This window comes from Chanodichthys erythropterus, chromosome 2 (genome assembly GCF_024489055.1).
Source record: "Chanodichthys erythropterus isolate Z2021 chromosome 2, ASM2448905v1, whole genome shotgun sequence".
In the NCBI taxonomy this organism is placed as follows: domain Eukaryota; kingdom Metazoa; phylum Chordata; class Actinopteri; order Cypriniformes; family Xenocyprididae; genus Chanodichthys; species Chanodichthys erythropterus.
In genome coordinates this window covers 35,029,088-35,039,477 of record NC_090222.1, presented here as the reverse complement: position 1 = coordinate 35,039,477, position 10,390 = coordinate 35,029,088, and positions in this window count along the sequence as shown.

Genomic DNA, 10,390 nt, shown 5'->3' with positions numbered 1-10,390 from the left:
GAATAGGCTTTCAGTCGAGGGAACCCGTGCGACGCTAACTTCCGGGTTGGCCTACAAAAACGCGTCATCCCTGGGGCACTCTATTGAGACAAATGTTTTCGGCAGTAGCAGCAGGGGTGTAAATCGCGGGGGGGATAGGACCCCCCATCTGAGTGCTGTCCCCCCAAAAAAATATAATTAATAACTACGCTAAGTATTGTGCATAAATTATATAAACTTAAAATAATTATGTAAGTAGTAAAGCAATACAAACGCAAACGGGCGTTTTAAGATAAGAAACATTTTGAGTCACCAATCCCTTGCCTCACAGTGGTTTGGTCCACCACGCACGTCACACTCGCTTGTGTGTAGATTCTGTAGAAGTCCGGCGGCGCCGGCGGGAGAGAACAGTTCTACAGACAGATGAGTTCCAGTAAGTCGGCTGTCAAGGCTATTTTATTCAAAAACATCGGATGAAGTGATTATTTTCTCTTTAACGCTGATGGTGCTGAGTAATTAGTCATAACAACAAGTGTATAGTCATCGTATTTTGGTGACTTGGTTGAAAAAAAAAAAAAAAAAAAAAATATATATATATATATATATATATATATATATATATATATATATATATAAATGAAATTATATAATTAGTCATATATAACTATATTCATGAAATTACATATATCATGAAATTATATAATTAGTAATAAATAATTAAATAGTCATGAATATATATATATATAATATATATAATATAAAGAGGAAGGACGGGTGGTATTTGTGATCTTATGTGGTGGTGGTGGTGGGCCGGTCTGGGCCAAAATGCCAGGGCCGATTTTTGGTCCCAGTCCATCCCTGATCAAAGATATAAAAGATCAATTAATTGAACAGGAGGAGAGAATGGAAAAGGTGAAAGAGAGAATAAGCATGGTGGAAGATGCAACAATGTGACACCAGAGGGCACCTAAGTACCTGCTCCAATGTGATCTGAATCTTACTGCAAAGTGCGATGAACTTGAAAACAGAATGAGGCATAATAATATCAGAATCTACCAGATAACAGAAGTAACTGAAGGAAAAGTTATGGCAGGATTTGTGAAGAAGTTGCTGAATGACATACTCATTCTACCGTCAGAAATGGACATTCAAATCGAGAGGGCACATCGTTCACTAATGTCAAAACCGGTGGACCCAGCAGTGACCCCTAGGTCGATTATTGACGTGATCATCAGACAAGCATGGAGCTAGGGTCAGATTCACTTCCAAGAAAGGCAAATTTTGTTTGACCAAGATTACTCTCCTGACCTTCAGAAGAAAAGAGCAAAAGTCTGTGAAATCATCAAACAGCTAAAAAAGAAGGGAATGCAGGCAAAATGCATGTATACGGCACAACTAAGACTGAAACTTAGCAATGGGGAGAAAACATTTGCAACGCTGAAGGATGCAACAACGCAGCTGAGAGAACTGGAAATTGAAGTACGCTGTGGAGAGAGGGAGATAATGGAAGAAGAGCTGGAAACAAAAACACAGTACAGGAGAAAACGAGACATAGTACTGTCGACATGTGACATCAAAGCCTAGATTCAAGAAGAAGTGTAGCGTATCTCAAAATTTGACAATAAGAATCTTAAACCTGGAGACGACTGGTCACACCTCTCTGCCACAATACCAATGCGGATTAGACGCAGAAAGTGTTTGAAAGCTGTGTCTAATGGAACAGATGGAAGATGAAAAAAACTTTCAGGACAAGGATGGTCGATATGTTATGGTGGTTGGATCGATTGGAGGCATAAAGATAACAATTGTAAATATATGCCCCAAATGAAGATTGCTCCTTTTTCTTAAAAAAAAAAAAAAATAGCACCACCAGTGCACTCTAAAAAATGTTTGGTTAAAAACAACCCAAGTTGGGTTGAAAATGGACAAACCCAGCAATTGGGTTGTTTTAACCCAGTGGTTGGGTTAAATGTTTGCCCAAACTGCTGGGTAGTTTTATTTAACCCAACTACTGATTAAAAATGACTATATGGCTGGCTTAAAATGAATCCAAAATAGGTGAGAAATTAAAAATCAGACACATAATTACTAGAGGCAACAATAATAATCAAAAGGTGTACATTTATTAATAAGCAATTTAATAAATGTTTATTTTTTTATTATTCATTATCTTATTAATAAATGCTCATTTATTAAACATATTAATAAATGTTAATTTCCAGCATATTTTGGGTTCATTTTAAGCAAGTAATACATTAATTTTTATACAACAGTTGAGTTAAATAAAACTACCCAGCACGCTGGGCAAACATTTAACCCAACCACTGGGTCAAAACAACCCAATTGCTGGGTTTGTCCATTTTCAACCCAACTTGGGTTGTTTTTAACCCAGCATTTTTTAGAGTGTGGCAGATAAAAGTGAAGGGATTTTGCTTATTGGAGATTTTTATTGCATATTGAATTCTAAACTACACAGATCACCTGTAAGAGCAAAACCTAAAATCTAAAATGTCCAAGGAAATGTTAAACCTGATGAATGAAATGGTCTTTTGTGTGGATGTTTGGTGATATATACATACTAAGGAAAGAGACTTTACATGTAGCAAATGCATGGAAGTTACTCTGGGATAGATTACTTTTTTATATCAAAAGCAAATTGATATAAAGTAAAAGAATGTACAACTGAACCAGCCACCATCTCAGACCATAACCCAGTTATCATGAAAATTAATCTAGGATTAGACAAACAGTTTAGATATTGGAGACTAAATGTCTCAATGTTAACAATTGCCCAAATTAAACAAATACAAGAAGTACTAAAAGCATATTTTTCCATTAATTATGATGGTAATGTCTCTCCTTTGATAATGTGGGATGCAGGAAAAGACACAATAAGGGAAAGATTATAGCTATAGGGTCTCAATTAAAGAAACAAAGAAACTCAGAACAACAATATGAAAATGAAGTAAAGAGGTTAGAGAATGAGCACAAAAAAAAGTTACACTCAGGGAGTTAAAAGGAGTTAGGAAAAAATTAGATGAATTACTAACACACAAAGCAGAAGAAGCCCTTACATAAAAAGAAAAAAACTATGAAACGGGAAATAAAGCTAGCAGACTTATTGTAACGAGGCGGCAGACTCGGGGAGATCCATATGCAGCTTTATTAAACAATCGTGGTCGTACAGGCAGGGGTCAGATACCAGCAATAGCAGTGTCAGAGGCAAGACGTAATCAGTAACAGTACCAGGCAAACAATCAGGGCAGACGGCAGGCAAGACAGGGTAATCAAGTAAACAAGCAATGATATCACAGGGCAGGCAGTAGACAGAATACAGAGGTACAAGGCAGTCCAAGGTCATACATAGTGATGGGACATTTGAACCGAGGCTTCGGAGCTTGTGTCGAGCATAAATGGGCATGCCAGACGAAGCGTCAATTCGAGGCTTGTTGGGAATGAAGAAATCACGTGACCGATGACAAACGAGACCTCGGTTTGTGTGGAATACGTCATCGGTTCGAGTGTCGCTTCCAGATAAAGGGGGTTCGAAACACATGCAACCTTGTGGGTGTTTCAGGAGTAGTAGAACCAGAAGTAGTAGTAGAGTGTCGGAGAGTCAGAGTTAAAGAGTTGTGTCGTTGTTGTTATTGTATTATTAGAGATATTATTACATTATATTAGGTTATATTAGGTTTGTATGGTATAATTTATGAATAATTTATTATCTGTATCTGTGTGTGTGTGTGTGTCTCTGCACAAGTAAAGTCAGACAGAGAAGAAACATTTTTTATTTTATACCCAGACAATGCACAAATGTCTGTTCAGGTCATAAGCTCAGGATTAATTTTGTCTGCTATTTCTTTGCACAGTAGCTAGGTGTCACTAGTGAGCAATGCTGAATGAAGCTTCGGGTAATGAACCTTTTTGTGAAGCAATGGGTTGCGAAGCCTCAGTGCTTCATGAGGCTTCATTTGCCCATCACTAGTCATACACAGGAAAACAATACTCAGAAATAAATGCTCAGAAATGTCAGCCAGGGCTGGTCTTTTATAGTCCAGGTGATATGGATCAGGTGTGCTTGTAATCAGTCCAGGTACGGGGTATGGGAAATGTAGTCCAGCACAGGTTAGTATTCAGGTGAAGGTGCCCTCAGGTGGCGATCTGGGGGAGTCACAGAGACCGAGTTTGTGACACTTATGGCTTTTCAACTCAGAAAAGATCAAGCCAGCCGTATAGTTCCGAAGATTAAATATCCTGAAATGAAAAAACTGAGACCCATCCCAAAGCAATCACCGATGTTTGACTGTTTTGCTATTACTATTAATCTAATATGGCAAAAGAAATCCTAACAGTTTTGAATACTTTTGATCTGACTCAGCATGTACATGGACCCACACACAATCGTGGACACACTCTAGATTTAATTATCAGTAAGGGTCTAAACATTTCATCCATTGTCATTAAGGATGTAGCGCTATCTGATCATTTCTCTATTTTCTATGATAAATTGGTCTTCCTACTTTTGAAGCTAGATCTATCTTGGTCAAAAAGTGATTCTTAAATGAGAATACTAGTGCTGTCACAGACACGCCAGGCTCCAGCACCGTCCAATCAGCGCCCTCCCTCACCAGAGTACTGATCACACACACCTGCACCTCATCAGCACTCCAATCAACCCGCACATAAAAGACACTCACACACACTCAGTCATCGTCCGGTCTTGTTTGCATTAAGGACTTACCTCCATGCTTACCTCAAGGACTTCCATTGCTATACTCCAACGTCTCAACTCAACATCCGCTTCCAAGATCATCGACTCTGCAAAGCAAAAAGGACAGTATCACTACACCATCACTCATCATTCACTTCTACTATGGCTGTTTACTCACCTGTGTTCATCTGAACACTCCAAGGTAGCTTTTATTATTTCACAGTTAAATGGCAAAGTGCCCTAATGGGCCGATTCATTTTGGTCCTAAAATAATCCTGTTACACAGTCATATTCCAGCTTCGTCAACCATTTCAAAGAAGTTTTCGGGAAACCTGCCTGGGATTTGTCTATTGGTGAGAACTTTACAATCTAAAACAAGGCAAAATGACTGTGAATGAATATGCTCTTAAATTCAGAATTCTCGCTGCCATGAGTGGATGGAATGAACAAGCTCTACTGACTACATATCATCAAGGATTGGACCCTCGAGTGCGGTTGCATCTCGCTGCATACGAGGACACCATCGGGCTTGAACGCTTCATTCAACTCTCTATACGCTTCGCCACTCGTATGCAGTCGTGTCTCGAAGAGCACCAGGGCCAGCCACAGCTCAACACCTCCCTCTGCCAACCAGAATTCGTCAGCCCTCCAGAACCAGCCCACAAACCAATGCAACTGAATACCACTCGACTGACAATAACTGAACGGCAGAGAAGGCTGACCCAGAATCTGTGCTTGTATTGTGGTTCCCCTGGGTATGTAATCTCCACATGCCCAATTTGTCCTCCTCGTCCCATGCTGAGTGTCATCTTCCCTTCGATAAATAAGATGAAACCACTCACCACTGTTGTAAAACTTACTGCTGCTGATGTTTCCATTCCAGTCGACGCACTCCTCGATAGGAGTATCAGTAGGCAACTTCATCACTGGCGCCCTCTGCCGTCAGCTCAACCTCAAGACCAAGACAATGCCGTCTACCTACCAGATCCACTCAATAACTGGAAATCCTCTCAGTAAGAGACAAGTTTGTTGGAATGTTGGCCCACTACAACTTCAAATTGATATACTTCATGTGGAGAAGATTCATCTGCTGGTTCTGTAGGAATCCACCACTGACGTGATCCTAGGGCGCCCGTGGTTGGAGCAGCACAACCCAGTCATCTCCTGGAAGACCGGCGAAATCCTGAAGTGGGGCGACACTTGTTTCATGAACTGTTTTTCTGAGTTTCCAGTTCCATCATCTCCACGTCCTGAACATCTCTCTGTCTGTGCAACATCCATTGAAAGCCCGATTAAAAAAAACGTTCAGTGGATATACCATCATGTTACGCCCCCTTCAGTGATGTTTTCTGCCCGAAAAGAGCTTCCAAGCTGCCTCCACACCGGCCATGGGACTGCGCCATCAATCTGCTACCGGGTGAGTCAGTGCCAAGAGGAAAAATCTACCCCCTTTCCATCCCGGAGGAGAAGGCCATAGGGGAATACATCAAGGAGGCTCTGGCTCAAAGCTACATCCGTCCATCTACTTCCCCTGTTGCATCAAGCTTCTTCTTCATGGTGAAAAAGGATTGAGGCTTGCGGCCTTGTTTTGACTACACTCAACAACATCAGAATTAAGTTCAGGTACCCCCTTCCTCTTGTCCCAGCAGTTTTGTCTCCCGCGTTTCCAAGTCTCCTCCAGTGTTTCAAGTCTTTGTATGAGTGTTTTCAGTCTCCAATGTCTCAACTCAACATCCGCTTCCAAGATCATCGACTCTGCAAAGCACAAAGGACAGTATCACTACACCATCACTCATCATTCACTTCTACTACGTCTGTTTACTCACCTGTGTGCACCTTTATCTCTGCTTGTGTCAATAAACACCATTACCTGTGATCTTCTGTCTCCGACCCTTCTGTATTGTAACAAGTGCACTGTTTATGAAGGCTTTAACACCAAGCATATCTGCAGAATCAGTTGATTTTCTCCTTGATTCTTTTAACTCAAAATTACAGAATGTTATTGATGACATTGCTCCTGTGAAGTCAGGAAGAAGAGTGGCAGACAAAAAGCACCTTGGAGAAACTTAACAGCAGTGCAAAATATGAAAAGACAATGCAGAAAAGCTAAGCACATGTGGCAAAAGACAAAACTTGTGACTATAGTGCATGTGCACTGTAACATCTACAAACCTGATTCCAAAAAAGTTGGGACACTGTACAAATTGCAAATAAAAACAGAATGCAATGATGTGGAAGTTTCAAATTTCAATATTTTATTCAGAAACAACATAGATGACATATCAAATGTTTTAACTGAGAAAATGTATCATTTTAAGGGAAAAATAGATTTAAATTTCATGGCATCAACACATCTCAAAAAAGTTGGAACAAGGCCATGTTTACCACTGTTTGGCATCCCCTCTTCTTTTTATAACAGTCTGCAAATGTCTGGGGACTGAGGAGACAAGTTGCTCAAGTTTAGGAATAGGAATATTGTCCCATTCTTGTCTAATACAGGCTTCTAGTTGCTCAACTGTCTAATTCTCAACTGTAATTTCAGTACCCGGATCCTTCTTCTACGCAGCCATGATGTTGTAATTGATCCAGTATGTGGTCTGGCACATACTGCATGTGTATGTGTTGTCATGTTGGAAAATGCAAGGTCTTCCCTGAAAGAGATGACGCCTGGATGGGAATATATGTTGTTCTAGAACTTGGATATACCTTTCAGTATTGATGGTGCCTTTCCAGATGTGTAAGCTGCCCATGCCACACAGACTCATGCAACCCCATACCATCAGAGATGCAGGCTTCTGAACTGAGCGCTGATAAAAACCTGGGTTGTCCTTGTCCTCTTTAGTCAGGATGACATGGTGTCCTAGTTTTCTAAAAAGAACTTCACATTTTGATTCGTCTGACCACAGAACAGTTTTCCACTTTGCCACAGTCCATTTTAAATGAGCCTTGGCCCAAAGAAAATGCCTGCGCTTCTGGATCATGTTTAGATATGGCTTCTTTTTTTACCTATAAAGTTTTAGCCGGCAACGACGAATGGCATGGTGGATTGTGTTCACCGACAATGTTTTATGGAAGTATTCCTGAGCCCATGTTGTGATTTCCATTACAGTAGCATTCCTTTTTGTGATGCAGTGCCGATTAAGGGCCCGAAGATCACAGGCATCCAGTATGATTTCCCGTCCTTGACCCATATGCACAGAGATTGTTCCAGATTCTCTGAATCTTTGGATGATATTATGCACTGTAGATCATGATAACTTCAAACTCTTTGCAATTTTTCTCTGAGAAACTCCTTTCTGATATTGCTCCACTATTTTTCGCTGCAGCATTGGGAGAATTGGTGATCCTTTGCCTATCTTGACTTCTGAGAGACACTAATACTCTGCGAGGCTCTTTTTTTATACCCAATCATGTTGCCAATTGACCTAACAAGTTGCAAATTGGTCCTCCAGCTGTTCCTTATATGTACATTTAACTTTTCTGGCCTTTTATTGCTACCTGTCCCAACTTTTTTGGAATGTGTAGCTCTCATGAAATCCAAAATGAGGCAATATTTGGCATGACATTTCAAAATGTCCCCCATTTCTGGAGAAGAAATCGGCCACAGCCATCTGAGCACCCAGCCTGTGGAACACTTTGAATTTAAAAGGCTGTAAAGCTAAATACCAATGAGTGATCCACGCGTTGGTATCCTTCATATTGTGGAGCCACTGCAGAGGGGCATGGTCCGAACAGAGGGTGAATTCCCATCCCAGGAGATAATAGCGGAGAGTGAGGATGGCCCACCTGATGGCCAAACACTCCTTCTCTATGGTGCTGTACTTAGTCTCTCTCTTAGAGAGCTTTCGACTAATGTACAGCACCGGCCGTTCCTCCCCCTCTATCTCCTGAGACAGGACGGCACCCAGCCGCCTGTCCGATGTGTCTGTCTGCAACACAAAAGGGAGAGAAAAGTCAGGAAAGTGTAATAACGGCACGCCACATAAAGCAGCCTTCACCTGGGTATAGGCCTGCTGACACAGCTCCGTCCACTGAACCGTATCTGGTGCCTCCTTTTTAGTGAGATCAGTCAAAGGGCTGGTGAGGTCCGAATAATTAGGTACAAACCTTCTATAATATCCTGCCAGCCCCAGGAACTGTCTCACCTCCATTTTGGTCTTGGGACGTGGACAGATCGCAACTGCTGCAGTCTTATCTATTTGGGGACGCACCTGTCCCAAGTGGAAGCCCAGATATCTTACTTCCACCCGCCCAATTGCACACTTCTTCGGGTTGGCCGTGAGCCCAGCCCCTCTCAGCAAGCTCAGGACAGCCTTCAAATGCTACATATGCCGCTGCCAGTCATTACTAAATATAATAATATCCTCTAAGTAGGCAGCAGCATACTCATCATGGGGCCGTAAAATCCTGTCCATGAGCCGCTGAAAGGTAGCCGGAGCCCCAAACAGCCCGAATGGAAGTGTAACAAATTGGTGTAATCCGAACAGCGTCGTGAAAGCTGTCTTTTCTTTAGACAGTGGAGACAAGGGGATCTGCCAATATCCCTTTGTTAAGTCCAGTGTTGAATAAAAATGAGCCGTACCGAGCCGATCAAACAATTCGTCAACCTGCGGCATTGGATACGTGTCGAATTTTTACACAGCATTCACCTTGCGATAATCCACACAGAAAGAACCGAGCTTGCCCAATTACTGTTGGATTCCTCTATTACTCTCACGTCCAGCATCGCACCTAATTCAGCCTGAACTACTTTTTTTTTGTGTTCAGATAAGCGATACGGCCGGCTGCGAACCACCACACCCGGCTCTGTCTCGATATGGTGCTGAATAAGATTAGTACGGCCTGGTAGGGGCGAAAACACGCCCGCAAAATCTGCCTGCAGGTTAGCTATGTCAGTGAACTGTGAGGGCGAGAGGTGATCTCCCCCCGGGGCCAGAGCGAGGGATTGCGTTTTGACATTCGCCTCTGGCCTAAGATCATCCTCTCCACCAATCACCATCGCCAACATCACTGCTTCTGCATCATTCCATTATTTTCAGGAGATTGAGGTGATAAATTTGACGTGCCCCTCTCCTATCAGACCGAACTACCTCATAATCGAGCTCAACAACTTGCCGTGTGACCTCAAATGGTCCTTGCCACTTTGTAAGTAATTTGGAGCTTGACGTTGGGAGTAATACAAGCACTTTATCTTCCGGTGAAAATTTTCTCAAATTAGTCCCCCTGTTATACAACCGGCTCTGTTTGTCCTGGGCTTGTAACAAATTCTCTATGGATAGCTGCCCCAAAGTGTGGAGTTTTGTTCTTTTTTGTTTTCGTGCGGCCACCAAAGCAGATAAAGAGCTGATCAGATTGCCGAAAAGGCTGTGAACGATCAACGTAGGTCCTTAATGCCCTGACAGGGCAGAGTAGTTCCAACTCTCGCTCGTCCGACGAGGGAGGAAGCGCTGAGAGGGAAATAACCTGTGCTCTGAAGGGAGTCGAGAGCACCTTAGGGACGTAGCCATGCCTAGGTTTCAAAATGACTTTGGAGTCGTTGGGCCCGAACTCAAGGCATGCAGGGCTCACGGAGAGGGCCTGCAAGTCACCAACTCGCTTAACCAATGCTAGTGCAAGTAACAGAGCGGTTTTGAGCGTCAGGGGCCTGAGGTCAGCTGAATGCAGTGGCTCAAAGGGAGGCCCTTTAAGAGCTCTGAGGAC